Below are 22,904 nucleotides of genomic sequence, written 5' to 3' on the forward strand. Positions count from 1 at the left end.
ATGTACTTTGGCAAAAGTGGCTTCATTACTCACCTACAACTCAGTTTTTTATTCTCCCTTCAATTTCATGTGATGATTCCATTCAACCTTTTCATTAAAACAGGCATTGAAAACTATTTCCCTTTTCAGCAAGATATTTGGTCTGTTAACTTACTTGTTCACTCTCGAAAACAGTAGTCACAACAGTTCATTTTTCAAAATCACAATTTGTCATTCACTGTCCCAGATGATTCAGGCAGATGTATTGTGTGTTGTCTGTCAAAGTTCTGACAAATTTCTTCTGTAAGTTGACCCAAGTGCTCAGTGCACTTTAAAAACCCAAATATTCCCTGACTGTGGCCGTTTTAGCCTTTGCTTTAGTAAAGACTTTCATGTAATTGTGAAAAAAAAAGATTAATATGTATAGCCTTTCTTTCTATGGATGAAATCACAGTGTATATTTACAAAATGCAAGCCCAGCAGAGACTGATATAAAAGTAAAATTAAAACCCTAAAAATTCAAGGATACCAATCAGTAATATATATGCTTGCCTGAACAAAAGGCATCACTATTTTGAGAAATAAAACAATGTCTAAAACTTAAATACTAACATTGAAAAACCTATAAAAACTAAATTTAAGAAAACAAAAAAAGACAAGCAATAGAAATAGATCCTGAGATGACAGAGATGTTAGAAATGGCAGATCCAAATCTTGCAGCAGCCATTGCAAATATATTCAAGGACTTAGAAGGAAGTTTGATCATATGAATGATGGGAAATCTCAGCACAGGAAACAGAAAAAAATAAAAATAAACTTTTAGCAATGAAATTCTGAAATAAGAATGAAACTTTTAAAGTTTAAAGTCAATAGAAGAAAGGGAAAGTGAACTGAAGATAATCTAACACTACATCTAAAGACTGGAGAAAAAGATTAGAAACTTAAAAATGAAACTGTCTCATGGACATGTGAGAAAAGGTTGTATAGTCTAATTATGAATAATTTTGGTTTCAAAATGAAAAGAGAAAAAGTATGAAGTGGAAATACATATAAAAAGACAATGGCCAAATGTCTCCAAGTAGTTGAATAGTAAGAATTCACATATTAAAGAAGCTCAAAAATAGCAAACAAGTTAGACAAAAAGAAAATCACACCGAGGCACCATGCCTACGCACACTTAGGTAGAAGTAGCAATGAGAAGACTGGTGGATGACCTCTCTTCTGTCAAGGATGCAGGCAGACGTGGGTCATCTTTAAAACTGCTGAAAGGAAATGAAATGCTGCTCAAACAGGATACTACATTTTAGGGGGAAAATCACGTACATTTTTATGTCAATAATACAAACAAATTTTTCCAGAATGTGAAGAAATCAGAAATCTTATACGCTGCTGGTGAGGCTGTACAATGGAACTACTAGTTAAAAGAGAAGTTACAATCTAGTATATTTAAATTTGTGCACATCTTATGACCCAGTGATTCCACTTTCAATTATCTGCTCTTGGAAGTCTTTCACTCAGGTATACAAAAGTCATAATTATAAATCCCCACTGAAGCATTACGTATACAAATAACTGCATTTATCTGTCATTCAGTGGTAAAATGGCGAAGATGTGGTATTTTAGTTCAAAAGAATAACACAGAGCAATTAAAATGAGCAAATTACATCTTTCTAAATGAATAAATCTTGGGAACATAATACTGAGCATTTGAAAGCATCGCATAAAATGCTAGGCAAAATTGGGACCATGGGGAGTCAGGGGTCAAATGGAATAAAGGAAATTTCATTTAAAATATATTGCAATTTCTTTACATCAGGGTGATGTTGATCAAAAAATGCCAAAAACTAATGATGCAAGAACGAAAGAGAGGAGAAGGACCATTGCAGACGCTAAGTATTTTGGTGGTTTTCTTTTATTGGGGGGTGGGGGCAGTGGCAGGGTACTGGGGATTGAACTCAGGGACACTCGACCTCTGAGCCACATCCCCAGCCCTATTTTGTATTTTATTTAGACACAGGGTCTCACTGAGTTGCTTAGCACCTGTCATTGCTGAGGCTGACTTTGAACTTGTGATCTTTCTGTCTCAGCCTCCCAAGTTGCTGGGATTATAGGTATGTGCCATTGAGGCTAGAACATGATTTTGTAAACACAATCAAGTAAATCCAAGGTTTAAATTCCTTCCCTCATCAGTCTAAGTGTACCAGCTTTGAAGTACAAAAAAAGAAACCAAGATACTGGCTAGTAGTTTTAGCTCTAATGGATATGCATGGTTAAATTAGAATAATCAGTTTAGAGTACATTTAGATTCTTAATCTATCAGTATATGATTAATTAAGAAATCTTCACCCTCAATTAACACTTGAATGCAACCTGATATAGAGGCAAAAACATTACTGATGTAATTAAAAATCAAGTTGTACTTCTATTTCCGTATTATTAAAAAAGTTGGTAAACCAACATTTGGGCATATACAGAAAGAACTAGCTACATTCATCCAAGATGATAAAAATGAAATAGTTATTAGGCTCTTAACAGGTCTGTGATCCTCATATCTTAATGTGTCTTTTTGCATAAAATAAAGCCTATTTAAAAATGCTTTTTAAAAATTATATTTCTATAATAATTTACATAATAAATCTTAGTGATTTAGAGAAGGCATATCAGTAACTAAACAAATTTTAATTTCTTTTAAAAACATAATAAAATATATATTTATATGGCAAAATGAATAGTGCTCTTCTCAAGAGCTTTCAAAATGATCATTTGTGAGGAGGAAATAGCTTTACAGTCTGTAATACTCAGACCCCTTTGGGCAGTGAAGATTTGCATTATGACATACAAGCACCAAATATTGTCCCCAAACTGATGAATTGTGTGCTGTGCACCTTTCTATACTACTCCTGTTTTCTAACTTTATAACAATATGAAATTAGTAAAGTTATATTGTCTTTAAAACATTACTAAATACAAAATAAGTTTTGATCAAATATTCCTATTAACACTTCCTTAAATCGCAGTTACACCAGGTGGAAGGTTAGCAATGATTTTTTTTCCATAAATGAATTGCAACCTCCCTAATAAACATACAATCTCAAATAAGTATGCATCATAAAGATAAGCTGTGGAATTGTCTTTGCCCATAAGTGTGTGAACGGGTTTGTAAACATATTAGTAAACTACTTTCCCTCTTTGATAACAAAAACAGAATCCAGTCCCGAATGTTTCTGAAATCCACATCCCTCATTTCATTTTCACTATATCTGCCTTCAAGGACACCCTCTGTAAGCTGGCTTATAGATTCTACTTCCTTTGTTTTTCTCTCATAACACTCCTATCCATATAATTGGTTTGTCCTGACAGTGTCCAAGATTCCAAATGCATCTGACACAGTAATTCTTTGGTCAGTAAAAATTAAAATGCATTGGTATTTAATATTTGGTTTGATTGTCTTTAACCTTATTAGTTGTGAATGATCATATTCTATGTTTGTATATAGATAAGCTTTATTTTCTTTTTAAATATCTGTTGAACAAAACAATGGCATCTCTCTTGGTCTGCTAGTATCGATCTGTGTTAGCAGTACAACCTAGATTGATTCTCTCTTTTTTTTTTTAAACAGTTAATGTATTTCAAGTGGTACGGTTACTTGAAAATTAAATAATATCATTCCTGTTCTCATAGACAATGGGACACATAATTTTAATCTACTGTGATAAACTTTTAGGAAAGAAAACATACTGAGACTACTTAATCAAGAGCATAAAGGAAAAAAAGATATTAAAGGATGAAGAAATATTAACCTTGTAGCAGAGAAAGGGCAGGGGAACCTCCAGGTAGAAAGGAATAGTTATGCAAAGGCATGGAGGGTTAGCAAATTATAAATATTTTGATATGCTGAAATGGTTCAGGAGTGACTGTAAGGTAAGATGGAAAAATCGATGAGGACCATAACAGGAATCCTTGTAGTAGACTATAAAAATTGGTGTGACTGATGGGAAAGGAGAAACCATTAAATAATTTCAAGTTGACTACCGACAGTTAGATTTCGTTTTGTTTTGCTTTTAAAAATATTCTGGTTTTATTTCCTGCTACCACTGTTACAGTACAAGTCTTTTGATAATGTTTTTGAACACATTCTGATCTTCAAATGAAGAAACATGTTCATGTTCAATAACTTGTTCAGAAAGGATGAAAAATAAATCAGAGTGAGGGCACTGGATTTTAATAGTCTGAAATGTCTGATGCTCTTGATAAGAGATTGAGCTAAAATTCTTATTGGTGATGCTTTAGGAAAGTGATAACCATTTTGATATAGCCAGAAGATGATTTAATGCATTGCTAATGTATTTAACTGGAGTGAAGTGAAACCAATCCTACTTAATATAACTCCACCATTCCCAGTATCCTGCATTAGGACAACCTTAGAAAAGATGAAACATTTTTCTCAGAAGAGCTTTGATATTATTACAAGTTAATCTGATGAGGACTGAGTTGATAATTTTAGTGGAGACCACTTATCCATAGCACATATCTTTGACTCACTTTTCTCTGAATTTCTAAACTACCTCATCGTACTAATGTCTCTTGCCTTTATAGACTATATCAAATCCAGCTTTCTCTGATGGGTTTTTGAATATTTCCATAATCTTGCCTCACTCAGGGGCAGACTTGCCATGAAGGTAATAAAGTTTAATGTTCAATCTCTCACAGGTATCTTCGAAGGCCCAGAGAAGAGCCCTAACACTGTGCCTATATTATATGTAAAATTGACATATGGGGGTGACAGCCAGTGTCTTATTAGGGGGGGGATTCTTCTTCCTGCAGAGGAGGGTGTAAGCCACCTGAGAAATCAAAGTCAAGAATAATTAGTGAAGAACAAAAGACAAAGAGTCAGAAAGATATTTTAAAAAGCAGAGCACTGATAGGTTTAGTCCAAAAGGGAGGTCGACAAACAAAATGTCTCCAGCAGTTTATTTAAGGGGGTACATCACAGGCAGGGATACGGTTTCAAGGGTGGAGTCTTATTTCATGATGTCTTGCAGTCAGCAGGTTGATTGGCATCTTGGCAGGTCACACCATCTCAGGTGCTGTGTGGGACATGGCAGAGTGGGATAGAAATTCACAATGTCTCTGGGCAGCCTTACTCAGAGGAAATGACCACTGGAAGTTCCCAGACACCAGATGTTCCTATTCACTAGGCTTCAATGCCAACAAAGTCCACATGCAGCCCACGGACAGCTTGCCACAATTGACCAATGGAGTTATGGTTTTACCATAGTTGGGATAACCACTTTTTCAACCCCTATCTCCTATTTGTCACTCTTACTCTGTGTCAGGTGTTGTTAAAATGATTGCAGGGACTTAAAGGACCCAGTTTAAGGGAAGATAAGGGACATTTGTTTGCACTCTGTGCCATGTATTTGTGTAGCTCATAGTCAGGCACCATGCATTCCTGTTATCTCCAGCCACCTGTATAGGAATGGCTCCCAGGAAAACTTCTACCACCCACCATACTGAATCACCTGGTATCATGACAAGAAGTTCAGCCAGGCAATATGTAGAGGTCTCACAGTGAGTGCAATCAAAATGTGAACGTAGTGGAGAAGAAACAAGGTTATTATACCAAGGAACATTTTTTGAAGGACTTTATAGTCCTCAGAAGAGTAAAACTATAAGCAGAATATTTATTTCTCATGAAGCCTTCATCTAATTGGCCAAATTTTTTTTTTAAATTTTGCTAGAGAAAAGGCAAATTTATCTTTCTGCTCTTCCTATACAAAATGATACTTTAGTAGTCTACCCTGTCTGTGGTGTGCCCTGAACCTCCCCTTTAGTATAGTTTTTAATATACCATTTCCATTTCATTGGAATTTTGCCGGCTTCTCCATTACTATCCAAATTGCTTTGACATCACCTAAAAATGGATGATGTGTCTCATCTGAGACTTCTCTGGAATGGATAGTTTTCATCACTAGCTATTACTAAGTTAACAATTGCTTTCTAATGATTAATAATGAACACTTATTTCATTTTTTATTTATTTTTTATTTCTTATATCTATTTTCCAGTTGTAGTTGGATACAATACCTTTATTTTATTTATTTATTTTTATGTGGTGCTGAGGACTGAACTCAGGGCCTTGCATGTGCTAATCGAGCACTCTACTGCTGAGCCACAAACCCAGCCCTGAACACTTTAGGTGGACCTACCAAGAGGTCTGGGCCTTGAATTCTGCCAAAGGCTGAATAGACCCCATTGCTGCTATACAGGTTCAGTTATGGATCATAAAGACCAAGAGGGTCTGCTGGCACCACCCTCCTCTATAAACTTTATAGTGTTTATTTCTTCTCAAGGCACTCTATGCCTTCAAATCTTTCTGGTAACATTGTGAATGAGGCCATCAGAATTCCTAGAATCAAAATTTTTACCAAAATCTGAGTAGATCTTCTAGCCTTCTATATTCTGTTTTTCTTGGCAGAGTCTATGAGAATTTATTTCTCAGCTAGAGGAGATGTCCTTGGTTAATCAAGCCCACATAGTTCCTTGGAGTTTTTCATTATGAGATGGACCTTTGCTTTTATTTTATTTCTTTATTTATCCATTCATTCAATATCAGAGATTGAACCCAGGGTACTCTACCACTGAGTAACATCCCCATCACTTTTTATTTTATTTTATTTTTTTATTATTTTGAGACAAGGTATCACTTATTTTCTGAGACTAGCCTCAAACTTGTTATCTCCTGGCCCAGCCTCCTGAGTCTGGAATTACAGGAGCACATCACTACACCTAGCAGCATCTTCAATTTTAGCTGGACATATCAACCAGTGATAGTTGTGTGTCATTGATGCCATGCACCAACTTTCTCGTGTTTATCAAGCTGAAGCAACCCATGCAGCATCAACAAAGAATTTTAATTCGGGTGACTGAAGATAGAGAAAAACACATAGAAAAAAGAAAACAGAGACATTTTCAAGTGCATCTGGGGCCAGGTGGAACACTGCATTCTGATGGAGGAACAGTGACCCAAAAGTAGCTCTGCAAGTTTATCATATAGGGTCTCATATTCAGGAAGTTTAACTACAGGGCATTGTAAATTGTTCCAAGTCTTGTTAGTTATCAAGAGGCTTCTTTGTGCATTAAAAAGTTACAGAGCTAGAAACATTTTTTTGCAGCTCTCCTACTGTTGCAGTTCTAGGAACATCTTGCTATTATCCTGCTGCACCCAGGAAGCCCACTGACCTGGAATGTCTGATAACTGTTAGCATCAGAGCCAAGAGTTAAGGCCATAGCATCCTCACCTTTTTGGCAAGGAATGTTTCCCAGGATTGGCTTTTGCCAATGCCACAAATCAGCTGAGGGGCTCATCTGCTCTCCACACCAAGCTCAAGTCCTACCTCATTTTGTTGTGGGCCCTATGCCTGGGAATTCAAAGTTCTTTCTTTGGAAACAGCGAATATATGCTGATGTCCCTTTCACAAGTTTACACATTTCACTGGCCAGACTCCACAAATCACTATGGAAAGAATGTTTCAGCCATGTAGGTCACATTGTACCAGTGTCCCTTAGCTTGCTGCACTTCCTGTGTAGTCTGTTGTATCAGTGTGGTAGCACCCCCTTGGCACCCACCCTCCACCAAAGAGTCATAATTAAGTTTCTCCTGAGATCCTCACCATCATTGTTCTTATCAACAAGATAGCAGCAAAAATTTCTGCAAAGAAAACAATGTTGTTGGAAACTTCCTATTTTCTAAGAGCTAAGTTGCTTTTTCTTGCAAAAGCTAAATCTGCCTGCAAACTTGATGATGTACAAAAAAAAAAAAAAAGTTAGTACTTCTGCTTTCTGTGGTAAAAACTTGTGACAACTCTGTCTAGCCTAAAAATATGGGGCAAAAAGTAACTGTTTTGTACCCACCCACTGACATGTAACCACCCCACTGAGTATAAAGTTGAAAGAATTTCCAGACTCAAGGTCCAGAGATTTTTAGGCAGAGCCACTCTGAACCACTGCAGCTAATTAACCTGCTTCCTGCTAATTCCTTGGGTGTCCAGCCTCATTTGTCCTATATCATCAGGTACAGCTGAAACAAGCAGAAGGATTTCCTTATCTAACCCCCAGTAGTCTGCTATTAACCTATAAAAACTCTTTTATTAGTATTGACCAGAGAGGGCTATTAAAAGGAAAATAGAGAAAAACTCTCACCACAGCCATTTGTTAAGGAGAGCAACAATTCTTTGCTTCTCCCCTGAATCCTTTGTTGCCTAATGTTTATTAGTGAGGAAGGCTTAGTCTTAGACAGTCCCATTCATCACTGCTAGTTAAAATTGCCTGAAATTTGGGTATGTCAAATATCCTCCCTGGAAAGGATAGAATGCCCTATGGAAAAAGTACCCACTCTGAGCTTATATTCATAAAATAGGTGGGATACCTACCTTTTTTCTAGCCTGGTGCTGGGGGTTGAACCCAGGGCTTTGCACATGCAGGGCAAGCATTCTACTAACTGAGCTATGTCCCCAGGACTAGCCACATTTTAGAAGTCAAAACTCCATCCCTGCTTGGTTGCCTCAAGTAGTACCTCTAACCCTACCAGGTTTAATTCTATGCCATCCAGACTAAATCTATTATTCCAATGACTTTACACTGGATACACAAATCTAACATTTCTAATAAAGTTTTTGTTTGCCAACTCCAGGCCACTTAACCTAATTGTTGCATTGCAAGATCTCCTATCAGAGCTTACACAAGTGGATCTGGACCTCTCTGTCTTCTTCAGATTTTTATGGGTTGCCTTTAATTGTAGGAATAAACTCCTGCAGAATAAATATACCAGAGTCCTTTAAGAGACAGGTGGGGTGCTGGAGTCACCTCCCTCTTCACCCACTGCCACTTGTTAGTTGATAGACCATCCAGATGCCTTTGCTTATTAAAGATTGTAGCCGCTTGGGGATCAGTCATCAACCCAAATAATCACTTCTGTTCAATAACATATAATATCATGAAGCTCCCTTGATTGCCATTCCTACAAAAACATTTTGGTAATTATTCTCCTGGCTTTCCTAACATTTTACTTTTAAGTGTACTAATGCTTGAACAGAAAGAATCCCCCTGAGTTCCATAGTTACCTGAACCTGGTCTCTAGGTACTTAGGCAGATTCTTGAGTAACCAGTGGCTATATCTGAGTTACTTTGTAAGAGAAGGTAACTTTTTCCCTGATTGTCCAGAAGCCATAAAAAGCTTTCCAGAACTGGAAGATCCAATCTTACTGATTTTCTTTCTTCCAACTGTCACCTCCTCTTCTCTTAGAAGTCTAGTTTTTTTTGTTTGTTTGTTTTTGATGCTTCAATTTTTCTCTTCCTATTTATTTATTTATTTATTTTAAATAAATCAAATTATACATGACAATAGAATGCCCTTAATACTTTGATATATCATACATAGATGGGATATAATTTCTCATTTTTCTGAGTATATGTATTGTAGAATCACATTGGTCATACAGTCACATACATACATACATACAGTCATAATGTCTGTTTCATTCTACTAAATCTAGATTTTTATCAGAGCTGTTGAAAATGCCCAGTGAATAGAGTTTTTAATTAATTTGCCCTTTTTCCTGCCATTCTCTAACGCCTTGGCCATTTTCCTCAGCTGTCTATGGATTTCCTACAAGTTCCATAGGTAAGATTTATCCCAGTCATTTTCATGTTTTACCATTTCATACAGAGCAGCCAACATGGCATCGAGTCCTTCTCATATTTTACCCATCTTCTTTTTTTCTATCACCATAATTATAAATAAATATAATAAAGGTCTGAGCTATTGTGATTTGTGGATCTGAAATACAATGCTGTTCAACTCAGTGACCTGAAAGAACATGCAAGACCTTAATGTAAAATCAGACTCAGACAAATCATATATCTTACCCAGCATCAAATGTTACTAATAGTTTAAAGAATTCAAGTAATCTTGAGACTTGGGAAAAGCAGGAGAGCTCCAGGTCCCCCGAGTGCAGCTTTCCAGATGTGTTGTAGATCTCTAGCAATAACTGAGCTCTCTGAGTGATGTGCACAATCACAATCATTATCCACATGAAAACAACTGGTCTTTACATTTCCATTTTATACAACACAGCTAAAGTTAATGGGACATTTTCCCCAGAGTCAGGTCCCATAGAGGTATAATTGCCACGTCTGTTGAAGAAAACCAAGTTTATCCTTAGGAAAAACATTCCAGAGAAACTAACTCTTCTGCTAGCAAATACCATGGGTTTGTTTGCCAAGGCGTCTACCATTAGTAGGTTTACAATGAAATTTGATGAGGACACCTGCTCTCCCTTTTAGGAGTATCTCCAACCCTGGAAAAGGAATAGAATGGAATATAGACCTCCTGCTAACCATTAACTTCTCAGTGCCTAAAATGGTATTTGTATCCTTCAAGTCTTTTCCCCAAAAAAGGCACTCCAAAATTACATCTTTCAAGTCCTCCTCAAATGAGATCAATCCTTGCCTTTGTTATATGCAAAGAGTGAGAAAAGACTTAAGATGCATTTCCATCATTCTCTACCATCTTTTCTGCTGTCTTTCATCTGATCTCTTCCGTGCTCCATTTATCCTGTATACATTCCATCCTGGTTCCCACATACCTGTTGAACTCTGCCTAAAGTCCCCCTGCTTCCTCACCTGGGGCAAATTCTTTATTGTGTTCAATGTTTTTTCCTATTACCTATATAAACTTTTTAAAACTTTTGCTACTCCTTATAAACATATCCTTTCTTTGAATTTCATTGCTTATGTAAACTTCTTTGAAATGCCACTAAGAGCTACATCAATTGAATGCCTACCGTTTTGCCATGGACTTTTCTAGGCAATTTACAGGATAGCTATAATTATACCAATTGTATGAAATAGCTGTCATCGTGCATGTGATCATCACATGCTAAATATCTTATAATTAGCAGACAGTAGAGTCTAAAGTCAGACTTTGTGTTCATCTACCTTCACGGGGGTGGATCTTTTCACCATACCTTGATGAATTTGACTTGGGTCTGCATCACGGTTTTCTCTAAATGCTTAATTTACATATGTCTTTACCTTTCGTACTAAATGAGAAGCACATTCATGGGAAGTAACATGCATTATTAATTTTCATATCCCTTTCACAATATCTCTCATTCTTACAACAGCAATTTATTAAGATCTGTTGAATATATACCTGGGTGAATAAATTAAATAATAAAAATAAAGGCCACATTTCCTGTTTATTTTCCAATTCCTGGGGTGAAAAGATAGCATACATTTGTCTATACATACATTCTTCCTGACTAATGATGTGTTTAGGTTGATATACTTGTTAGAGTAAAGGATAAAGTATTTCAGTAAAAAAAAAAAGATGCATCGATTTAAAAAATGCAGAAGTTTCATTTCTCGCTCATGTAAAGCACTGAGCTATAGACCACCTTTGCTCCATTAAGTTGTCTATGGGCCAAAGATGTGGCTTGTTCTTCACATGAGGCACCCAGGACTTCTACAGACAATGCCATTTCCAGCCAGCACTGAGAGAGCCAAAGCCTAGGGAAACAGATTTCCTTTCAATCAAACAATATAGAAATTGGAAACATCAATTCTGTTTTCAAAAACACAGTCACATGACCATAAGAGTTCTGGAAAAAGTAGCCCCTGGACCTCTGCACAGTGACATAATAAGCCAAAACTCAATTGTGAGTAGGCTAGAATTGGCTGGGTTATTCTATGAAACAGTCACAGTCAGTCTTTATTGTCAGTAGCTTGAAAGAACAAAATGTTATTGCTCACACATTCTCCATGTCCATCATGAATCAGCTGGGAGCACTACCCATTGGTTTTCCTTTGACCTAACTCTGAGATATTGCCTTCTACCTAGGTTTATGCCAGAGGCAAAAATTGTATATAATTCTTAAGGGTTTGCACTGTCATGTATATGGTGTGGCCCAATGGCAACATATCCGCTCCATAAAATTTTCACTGGTGAATAAATAAAAATACACTGAGTAGAACTAGTCTTGGGAGAGGTATCAACCAACTCCAAGAGACTTAAAAGCCTTATTTGTAACCAGAATGTAGAAAGCTGCCATTATTCGGAAAGTAGCAATAATGTCTACTGTACTCTTTTTTTAAAATGAAGAATGGATAGAGTTTATAACAAACAAGATTCAACACTGGCCCATCAGCCTGAAGATTTTTCATGAGGGAACCTATCTCCCCTCAACAAACTACATTATTTGAATGGACTTGATTTCATGTTCACATCGAATGGTGAGAATTTATGGACCTAAATTAATCTGCCTGATCATAATAATTATCTTATCCATGTTATCATAGTGATTGATTAAGAAACAGGCACACAACATAAATTAGTGTAATTTGCATGACTTCTAGAGTTTTAAATTCAAAGATGAGGAAAAGGCATAATCTGAATGCAGCCTTAGTGGGTGCACTCATCTTTTTAAAAGAGATCACCCACACATGCAAGTATAACGTTTTGACATTGCTGTACTGCTAGATTAAATCATCCTTGAAGTTTTATCATTTAGTATAATTTATGCTGGATAGTCTATTACTGACAAATTCAAGTTCTAAATAGTCAAGTTGGCCTGAGGCTTCAAAAATGCTGGCACTGGTATAATCACAGGAAAACGAGGGTTTTCAAGTCAAAAGTGGAGAAATGTTACTTACAAAGAGTGACACCAGAATTTTTCTTGCAAACTCCCTTGAAAACAGCTTGATGAAAGGAACCGAACCGGTCTCCTACTTTTAACCCATGACTCTGTTGTTGGTTTTTGACAAGTTTTCCTAAAGGAGAACTAAGTGACCCTGATAATTACAGAGGAAAGCTTTTGGAGTTCTTGAGATTGTCTGAAATAGAGACAACAAAACAAATGAAACATAGAAAAAAATGGAAACTGGCAAAATTGCCAAGGACTACATGCTGTGCAATCAAACTCACACTATAAATAGTTCCTCTCATAAAAAATAAATAATGACATATAAGAGGAAAGGAGGGGTAAGACAAGATAATACAAAGGGAAGAAATGATTTACAGTAGAAGGGGTAGAGAGAGAAAAGGGGAGGGGAGGGGAGGGGAGGGGAGGGGGGATAGTAGAGAATAGGACAGACAGCAGAATACATCAGACACGAGAAAGGCAATATGTCAATCAACGGAAGGGTAACTGATGTGATACAGCAATCTGTATACGGGGTAAAATTGGGAGTTCATAACCCACCTGAATCAAACGGCGAAATATGATGTATTAAGAACTATGTAATGTTTTGAACGACCAACAATAAATTAAAAAAATTATAAATTGAAAATATAAGACAAATAACAGAAAAAAAAATAAAGAACAGAAAACAAAACACAAAACAAAACAAAAAGTCCACTAACTTGATGAATGCTAGGTATCAGAGATTCATTTCTGAATATGAGTTCTAGATTGGGTTGAGGCCATGAGGAAGCAAAGGTTACATGGAGAAGCCAGGAGAACATATTACACCTCAGTTCTAAGATCTTGTGAAAGTTTGGGGGAGGGCTTTGGACATGGAGGCATGAGGAATTTGGATTGGGTGCTCCAAGCAATTTTTAAACCAGCTCTCAAAAAATATCAAGATTGCTTGGAAAGGTAAACTTGGATGAACAGAGCAATTTTACTCTCTATTCTTTTCCAGAATCTATGCAAGGAAGTTAAAACTTTCTTCCACTGAGGAGTGTTAAAATTGGCATTAATAAAGCTAAACACATCCACAGTGTATATACCCACAGAAGAGAAGTAGCCCCAAAGTATGCTGTAAATGAGTCAAGATATGATTCAGGAATTAATCCTACTCAAAACTGGACACTAATTAGCAGAGGGAGCTTTGCTGGGCCTTACATGTGAGGGCATAGGACAAGACTGCTTTGACTCTGAAACTGTGAACAACAGTAATGACTTGACTATATTCATTCCTTTAATCTTTATCTCCCATCTAATATCTGTGCAAGTTACTCTGACAGTATACTATTATATATTTGCATGTAGCATTCAAAGGTTCAAACCCTTTTCATAAATACCTAGTATTTTCCTTTTTAAATTCCTATGCAATAAGACTGGCAGTTAATATTATGTCTGTTTCATAGAAAAGGCAACTAAGGAAGCATAAAGGCAAGGGAATTGTCCAAAGTTGCTGTACAATCAATAGATGACTGAGCCAAAACTAGAATCCAGGTCTTCATATTGTAACTTAGGTTGTTTGAACCAAATATATTAATAGCATTATATACTATTATACAATAATACCAGTGGAAACTGTATATAGCATTTGAGGTGCTATATATGGGATATATAAATTGCATTTTGAGGGAGCTGGGAATATAGCTCAGTTGGTAGAGTGTTTGCCTTGCATGCACAAGGCCCTGGGTTCAATCCCCAACACTGCAAAAAAAATTGCATTTTGAGATGATGTATTAGAATAGACATAGATTCTAAATGTGTGTGCATGAGATGCTATTTATTGCCCCAAGAAGAATAATGAGTGAAAAAGAGGATAAATGTCCTGTGATACTATGGACCAAAATGGAGTCATCCTGAAGAAGCAAAAGATGTTTAAGAAGAAAATAATTTTATTCAGACAGACAAGCTTGCAGCATATATATGCTGACATTTTTATGAAAGAATAATATCTCTGATCTGACTGAAGTAAACCACAGTCATAAATTATAGTACCTGAGCTTCAGTGAGTTTTAAAAAATGCATCACCAACCCAAGATTGATCCCCAAGGTCAACAAGTGCTGTGTGCAACATAGGAGAGTGAATCCAGAGACAAATGACTCAGAGACAGGAGGCACTTGAAGGTGAAGAGCGGTGACAAGTGAAGTGCCATGGGAATCAATATGAAGACCACTTTGATTCTTTTTTATTTTTTTTTTTTTTCATTTCCAAGGCTGGAGTGGAAGCAACAGTAAAAGCAATGAAGCTTGCAATCGCTAAGCAAAGCAAAGCAAAACAAAACACCTGAAGAAGGGAGATAAATTAGAAGAACATAACTGAATTCAGAATAACTTTGAGAGAATTGGAGTCCAGGGAAATAATTTATTGACTAATGTAACTCAGCATGAGTAAATAAATATGAAATAATGACTAGACATAAAAATAGCATAACAAGCAAGACACAGCCATGATGAGCAGAATTCGCATACTCTTGAGGTTTTCAAGTATCCAAGGATGTAACATTATACTACACTTTGGGGGCACTGGATCATGAGCTGAGAATAGCAGCTTTAATGCATCAGTCTCTGATCTCTGGGATGTAGAATGAAAAGGGTTGTGATTTTGTAACTCTGCTGCATAAACCACAAGTTCCTTGTTCTATTTCTGCCTGATTTTATTTTTGCTTGCTCTCCTGGATCTATGCATTCCTACTTTCCTTTATTATATACCTTCTTTTAGGTTTCCTTATCATCTTTCAGATGTAAAATATTCTTTTTTATTTTATAAGAAACTCACAGATACTTGAAACCTACAGAAATTATAAAGTTATAAATTGTCAAACCCAACAGCTTTGTCTTTTATAAGCGAGACTCAACATCAATTTTCTGTAAGTTTAGGAGATGGACTACTTAGTCACGTTAGTCCTATAAAGTTCTGAAGCTTTTGAGAGTCTGTGAATATCATGTCATACGTGTGACTGTAACCTAGTCCTGCAGGGTACTAACAAGAGAACACTTTCTACAATCAGGAAGTCTAACTCAACTCACAGGATACTACATTTAGCACAAATGTCTATAATGTAAGTGCTATATGTCTACATTTCTTGAATGTAATAAATGCTAATTTTGTACTTGTATTTGCTAAGTAGAATTAACATTTCAATTTGAGTTAGAAATGTTAGATTTAATAGCTTCTCCAGGATTTTACTACTTGCTATAACTTCAAAATTTCCTTACAGTTTATCATGGGACTCGTTATCACTACAACATGTCTACTCCCAGCTCTGTGCCAAAGATACTTCTGCTGGAAAAAAGAGTCACATTATGTATTTTTTTAATGAGGTAGGGGACAGCAAGACCTAGAAATGGTTTGTATAGCAGTAGGAAGCCAAAAGCACTCAGAGAAACAGGACTCTATTTTATCCCAGTATCAGCAGCAGCCCCAAAGGAGGCACACTGGAGGAAAAGGTGACAGGAAGTGGAAGTTATTAGGAGAATAATGGACAGGAAGTTGTGTTTAGACATTGCTAGAAATCTCAGTAAAGGTCGTGTTATAGTTTAGACATTAGATGTCCCCCAAAAGCTCATGTGTGAGATAAAGCAAGAGGTTTAGAGGAGAAATGATTGGTTGGTTAGTCTTAACACAATCAGTGAGTTAATCCCCTGTCGGTATTAGCCAAGTGGTAACTGAAGGCAGGAAGGGTGTGGCTAGAGGAGGTGGGTAATTGGGTGTGTGCCTTTGGGGCATATATTTGTATCTGGCAAGTGGAATCTCTCTGCTTTCTGATCATCACGTGAGCTGCTTCCCTGGGCTACACTCTTCCACCATGATGTTCTGCCTCACGTGGAGTCTGAAGGAATGGAGCTGGCTGTCTAAGGATTGATACCTCTGAAACCATGAGCCTCCAAATAAACTTTTCCTCCTCTAAAATTGTTCTGGTCAGATCTTTTGGTTATAGCAATGAAAAAGCTGATTAAAAAAACAGGGTGGGTTTAACTACTGATGTTGCTTATCCTCCACTCTCTCCTCCTTCTTTCAACTGTATTGAAATTCCATCAAGTCATGCTACATGGGGCCAGATGGGAAACTCCCAAAAGCAATTAGGGACCAATATTAGTAGATTGAGGCAGAGAAACATGCCCCTGCTAGGAGAGCAAGCATTTGCTCTACTCACGTGGCTGTAGGGATCTCACAAAGACAACTTTTAGTTTTTTGCCTTGTTCACATAGCCTTAACATTTATTTTTTAAAGAAAAGCTGAAAATATAAATTTTATGTATAATAGTAAATTTTTAAAACCTTGACAATCAATTAAATTTTATTTTTTGAATCTTTTATTGACCAAAAGAAATAGACCTACAAACCATCTGTGACCCAAGGCAACTAATCAGCAAATTTCTGTCTTGGTCCAAATTCTAACACCCAATATAAAATTACATCTCTTCTGAGCTAGAATGTGTTGAGAGAACTATTTTCTTTTTAAATAGATCTTATGATGATATTTGAGAAGCCTTATGCTCTGTAGGCTTTTGTAGGATACACAGTTTCTCCAAACATTATGATAATTATGTTGAATTGCTTTTATGATTTATCTTTGGAATTTGTTGAAAGAGTGACATGAGGACTATAATCATCTAGACCACCCGCCATTTAATTTCACTTTTATTTCCATGAAAATATTTGTAAAAGTAGATTTTTGAGTAAAATTATCACCCTACTACAAGCAACCATGAGCTATCTTAAGTGCATTCAATCTCAAAACAAAACTTTGGTCATTCTCAAATAATCAAATAAAATGAAACTACAACATGGGAGACCTATGTTCACAATGATATTAATTTTTTGATATTAATCTTCATAAACTAATTAATGGTCAAGTAGAAGAAAAATATTTAACATGGTACTAGCCAAAAAGGACAGACCACGAATGAACAGAACTTCTGTGACTAGATTAAAAGGTTCATTTGTGGACAGAATTTCTGATTTCAGTTTGAGTGACTGACTTCTGGGCCTGAAGCACAGTTCAGTCACTTGATGTGTGAATTAAAACCAACCTGCAGCGGTGAGTTTTTTTTTTTTTCCCTATATTTTAAGCCTTTTTCATTCATTTCTTACATGCTCATTAAATCAAAGAGACAGAATTACACTCACGATGTTTGTTCTTTTATGCCTTTTCTTTAGAAACTAGACCATAAGATTAAACAAATAAAGCTTAATAGTAAAAATATAGAATGACAATGCATCTTTAGGATCTAATTTTAATTATTATCACTGAAATTGGTATCATCATAGCAGATATTGTGTAATATTATAAGCTTAGAGTCCAAATAAAATGAGTTAGAATTAAGAAAAATCAAGTTTTAGAGGTCAATATTATCATGAAAACTTACAATTTTATTTTCAGGATAAACACAATATTTTTTAGCTACTGCTATTCTTTCAACTATTTTTTTCATGTCAACAGGTGTGAAAATAGGAAAGAGACTTCTGGGTTTCCACCCATATCTGTCCCTTCCTTTTCATTAAAAAAAAAAAAAAAAAACGTTTTAACCTCAGTGTGTCATCATTCTGAATAAAGGCTACTTTCTAAAATGTCTTGCAGTGTGACCATATGGTCAATTTCTGATCAATGGGGTGTAGCCATAAGTGACTGATGCGACTTTTGAGCCATGTCATTAAAAAAAAAAAAGTATACCCCTCTCTATTTCTTTTCATCATCCCAGTGGCTTGAATGCAGGCAAGATTAGAGACCATCTTGAGCTAAGTGGCAAAGGGCAATACCCTAGAGATTCTAAAATAATGATGTAGAATGAATCTTGGTCCCTGACACAATGTTATCTTCATTATCACCCCTGGCCTGGTTATGGCCAGAATACAAATGAAAGAGATGACACATACTTACCTTGCTTAGGACAGTATGAGTTTAAAATATCTATTATAGTACCTGTATCCTAATGAACTTTGGTCATAATGAGACCAAGAGTAGCTAGCAATCATTCAAAGTCAGCAGCATCAACACAGAAACTACAATTAGGAAAACCAGCCTCCTTCATTATGCCATAGGAAAGCACATGTGAGGTGATCATCTGAATTCATAGAAGGCAGACCATGCACCTCTGAGCTTGAAATTTTATGGGAAATCATGGGGAAATCACCAATTCTGAAAGTATTGGTTGTTTCTTGACATTCCCAACAAAATTCAACAAGGGTAACTAAGATCAATGCTAGCAAGTGTACAGGCTAAAATTGAACAGAACCCATCGTTTTATATTTTTCTCAGCTGGAAATCTAAAATCCAAAGTGACTAAAAACCTGGTAACTTGGGGCCTTGAACTGTTGATAAAGCCAACTGAGGTAATTTTTAAAATGAATTCTAAGAAGGTAGTTTTAGCAAGAGATAAGTCTATGGCCCTAGTTTTTGTCCTGGAAAGACCAGACTACATAAATCAATTGAACCACTAAAAATCAGAGTGATGATCACTGCCTTATTACCTGAATGTTCATTCATTCCTAGAGAGCTGCAAGGAAATCAATGTGGTATCAGAATAGAGGGTAAGAGGCAGAGCAGATAGGCAAGCAAATTCATTTTTTAGGCTTAAAATCCTACTCAGATGATATCACTGCTCTAAATACTATCACATGAAATTAATTGGAAGTTAAACATGAGTAAATTTCTCAGAAGTTTCTGAGTAAATTGTACCCTTCAAGAAATCATGAGACTCCTAAAAATTTCCATTCAGCCAATAAAGCCACAAAGGGAACTTCAAGCATATGCAAACAAGAAGGAAACAAGAAAACAAACAAAAAAATCTGATTCTCTCCAAGGACATGCCTTTATGTTCACTCCTGAGGAAACTTGTGCAGATGAATGGACAAGGAAGACTCCTCCAATAGCCATAGGAGAATCACACAGAAGATTCTTTCAGAACAAACCAGGGGATAACCTAACCAAGGAATTTGCTCAACTCCCAGATACGATTCCTCTTATTGCAGCACAGTAGTATATGATATTCTTTTGTGAATGACTGATTTCTGGAGTATCTCATTCTTATTTTTTTCTAAGTAGTTGTTCACAGTATGGCTTTCCTTTTACAGAACGATTTTGTACATCCGGTGTATCCAGAGGAGGTAACCTCATTTAATGTACAGGTAATGGACCAGTCTGAAACATACCACTCAAATTCCCAAATCTTTTATTTGGAGTTACTCTTTGTACAGAAATTTGGATTGTCTTTCTTAAAAAGAAGTGACTATGTACTAAACATGGGAAGAAGAGGAGTACATTGATATTTGTATGGATAAAAGAATGTATTACATGAAGACTCTTGCTCCCAAATACCTATCTTTTTCTTGCCTAATGAAAGAAATGGATATTTAAATTTATGAACAGGTTTTACCTGAGCACATGGTTTCCAGAACACAGACTATAACCTTAATTTTCTTAATCTTCAGTCTAGACAGTCAACAAAGACTTGATCAATGATGTATGCGAAAAACATAATATGGACTATTCAAAAAACCAAACACAAAATCACCACCACAGATACAGAAATTCCAGTTCTAGGCATATATATCCAAAGAAATTAAAAACACACCCACAAAAAATGTGCACAATTAGCTGGAGCATCATTATCATGAAGGCAAAAGAAAAAAAAGTAGAAGCAGTGTAAATGCACATCAGCTGATGAACAGATAAACAGAACGAGGGCACATCCATAAAATGGAATATTATTTTGCAATAAAAATGATTAAAGTAGTTATACATTCTATAACATCGATTAAACAAACTTTAACATCAGTTAAAGGAAAGCAGGTAGTCCATATGTATGATATGACTATCTATACAAAATATCCAAAATAGGCAAATATTTGGGGGCAGGGGGAGATCAGTGATTATCAGGGATGGAACAGAAGGAGGAATGGGGAATCATTATTAACAGGTAGGATAGAGAGTGGGTTTTGATTTGAGGTGATGGAGATATTCTGGAATTACATAGTAATGATGGTTGTACAGCTGTGATTATAATAACCACCACTGAATTCTACACTCTAAAATTTTTAATGGCGAATTTTTCCCAATTTTTTTAAAGTGTCTTAGTCCATCTGGGCTTCTCTAGCAAAATACCATAATCTGGTAACTTATAGACAATAAAAATTTATTTCTCACAATGCTGGAAGCTAAGAAGTCCAAGATCAACATATCAGCAGATTCCGTGTCTGGTGAGCACGGATTTCATAGATGGAACCTTCTTGCTGCATTCTCCAATGGCAGACGGAACAAATAAGCTCCCCATGCCTCTCTAATGAGGGCACTGATCCCATTCATGAGGATTTCTACCCTAAAGACCTAATCACCTTCCAAAGACGAGGCTCCTAATACCCTTGAGGTTTGGACATCAACATGAGAACTTGAAGGGACACAAGCATTCAGACCCACAGCAACCAGCAACCTTTAGAACCTATAAAGAAGGAGAGTTTCCTTGATTCCTCTTTCAACTCCCCGCCTAGAATACCCACTCAGGGTAGTGAAAGTCTTAGATACACAGATGAAGACAAATCACTCAGGAGGATGCAAGATAGAAGAAGGCTCACATCCTGATACCACAGAGCTCTCCAACAGTCCTAGTTAACATCTTCCTAGACAGGGAGGTGGAAAATAATTAAATTCAATTTAGTTTTGTTACATTGAGTCTCTGTGACAGCAGTTAAACATTTTAGTGTAATTCAAGAAATAGAAGAATTACCAAAATGCTTAGAACTGCTGGTCATTATTGTTATTATCTTTTAACTTTGGTCTAATCCACCATATAGATATTGAGGTTTTATCGCAAAAGTATCTCAGGAGAGGTGGTGTGGCACTGCATCATAATGAATAGTTTGTGATTACACAATTCTAGAACTGTGTCAACCCCACACTCTCTCCCCATATGGCTTCGGATATTTTGTTTAACCTGCCTCCCCCAATTCAGCCACATTTTCCTCACTTATAAAATGGAAATACTATCAGCTTTATAGCTAACATACAGCAAGTGCTCAGTAAATTGAAGATTTTTAGATATTTCTCACTTCTGATATTGTTTGTGGTTTTGGTTTTCCCTGTTACTATGTAAGTTTTTCTTCAGGAAAAAAAAAATGTTGCTTTTATTGCTTTGCATTTTCTTTTAAATCATCTGTAGCTCTAAAATTGATTGTTGACCATACAATAAAAAAATAACATTTCTTGATCCATGTTTAATATACATTTTATAGGAAATTAATAAAAGCAGTCAAGACTATGATTTGCTGTGGTTAATGGAATCAGTAACTAAATGATCAGGTAGAATAAATCAGAAATATTTGTGATTATTTTAAGTCAACTCAGTCTATCGCATATACCCTCCAGGGATAACAGCATTCCTCATGCTCATGAGACATGTCATTTAACCTGATATATGAGGTTAAGTTGCAGTTGGCAGAGAGAAAAAGTGTTAAATTACCACACCAACTGATACTTTTAAATGAACTTCAAGTGAATAATTTATCTCTTGAGCTTAATCTGTTATATGAACATTGCTAAGTGAAACCTAAGAAAATATTCTCCCATTATATAATTTTTATTAGTTACATAATACCCCCAGATAAAATAAAATTATCTCAAATCTTGCATTAGAACAAAATATAAGCTTGTTTTTATAGAAGTCATAAATTATTCAGATTTAATCCTGTACATTTTAATGCATTACAATTCTTAAACCAGTTTACGCATTTGAAAATTCTGACTTCTAGATTTGGATTCCTAATTGCCAGACATGGCAGTGTGTGCCTGTAATCCAAGATACTCCAGAGGCTGACAGGAGGATCACAAGTACAGCACCAATCTGGGCAAGTTAGCAAGATCCTGTCTCAAAATTAAATAGATAGATGATAGATAGATAGATAGATAGATAGATAGATAGATAAAAAGGGCTGAGGATGTACTTCAGTAGTAAAATGCCCCTGGATTTGATTGCCAGTACTGCAAAAGAAAATTGAATTTCTGTAGATTATTTTTGCATAAGCATTATGAATAACTATTATCTTACATAAAGGAGAGTAATGGAGTATAGCCAGGAAACAAATTCATGTGGTTTCGCCCACTTTCTCCCACCATGGATTTAAAAAAAATAAGGGGGGGTTCATGAATCTTCCAGTCACTCAGGTGATAAAAGTTCTTCTTGTCACTTT

This window comes from Urocitellus parryii, chromosome 5 (genome assembly GCF_045843805.1).
Source record: "Urocitellus parryii isolate mUroPar1 chromosome 5, mUroPar1.hap1, whole genome shotgun sequence".
NCBI lineage: Eukaryota > Metazoa > Chordata > Mammalia > Rodentia > Sciuridae > Urocitellus > Urocitellus parryii.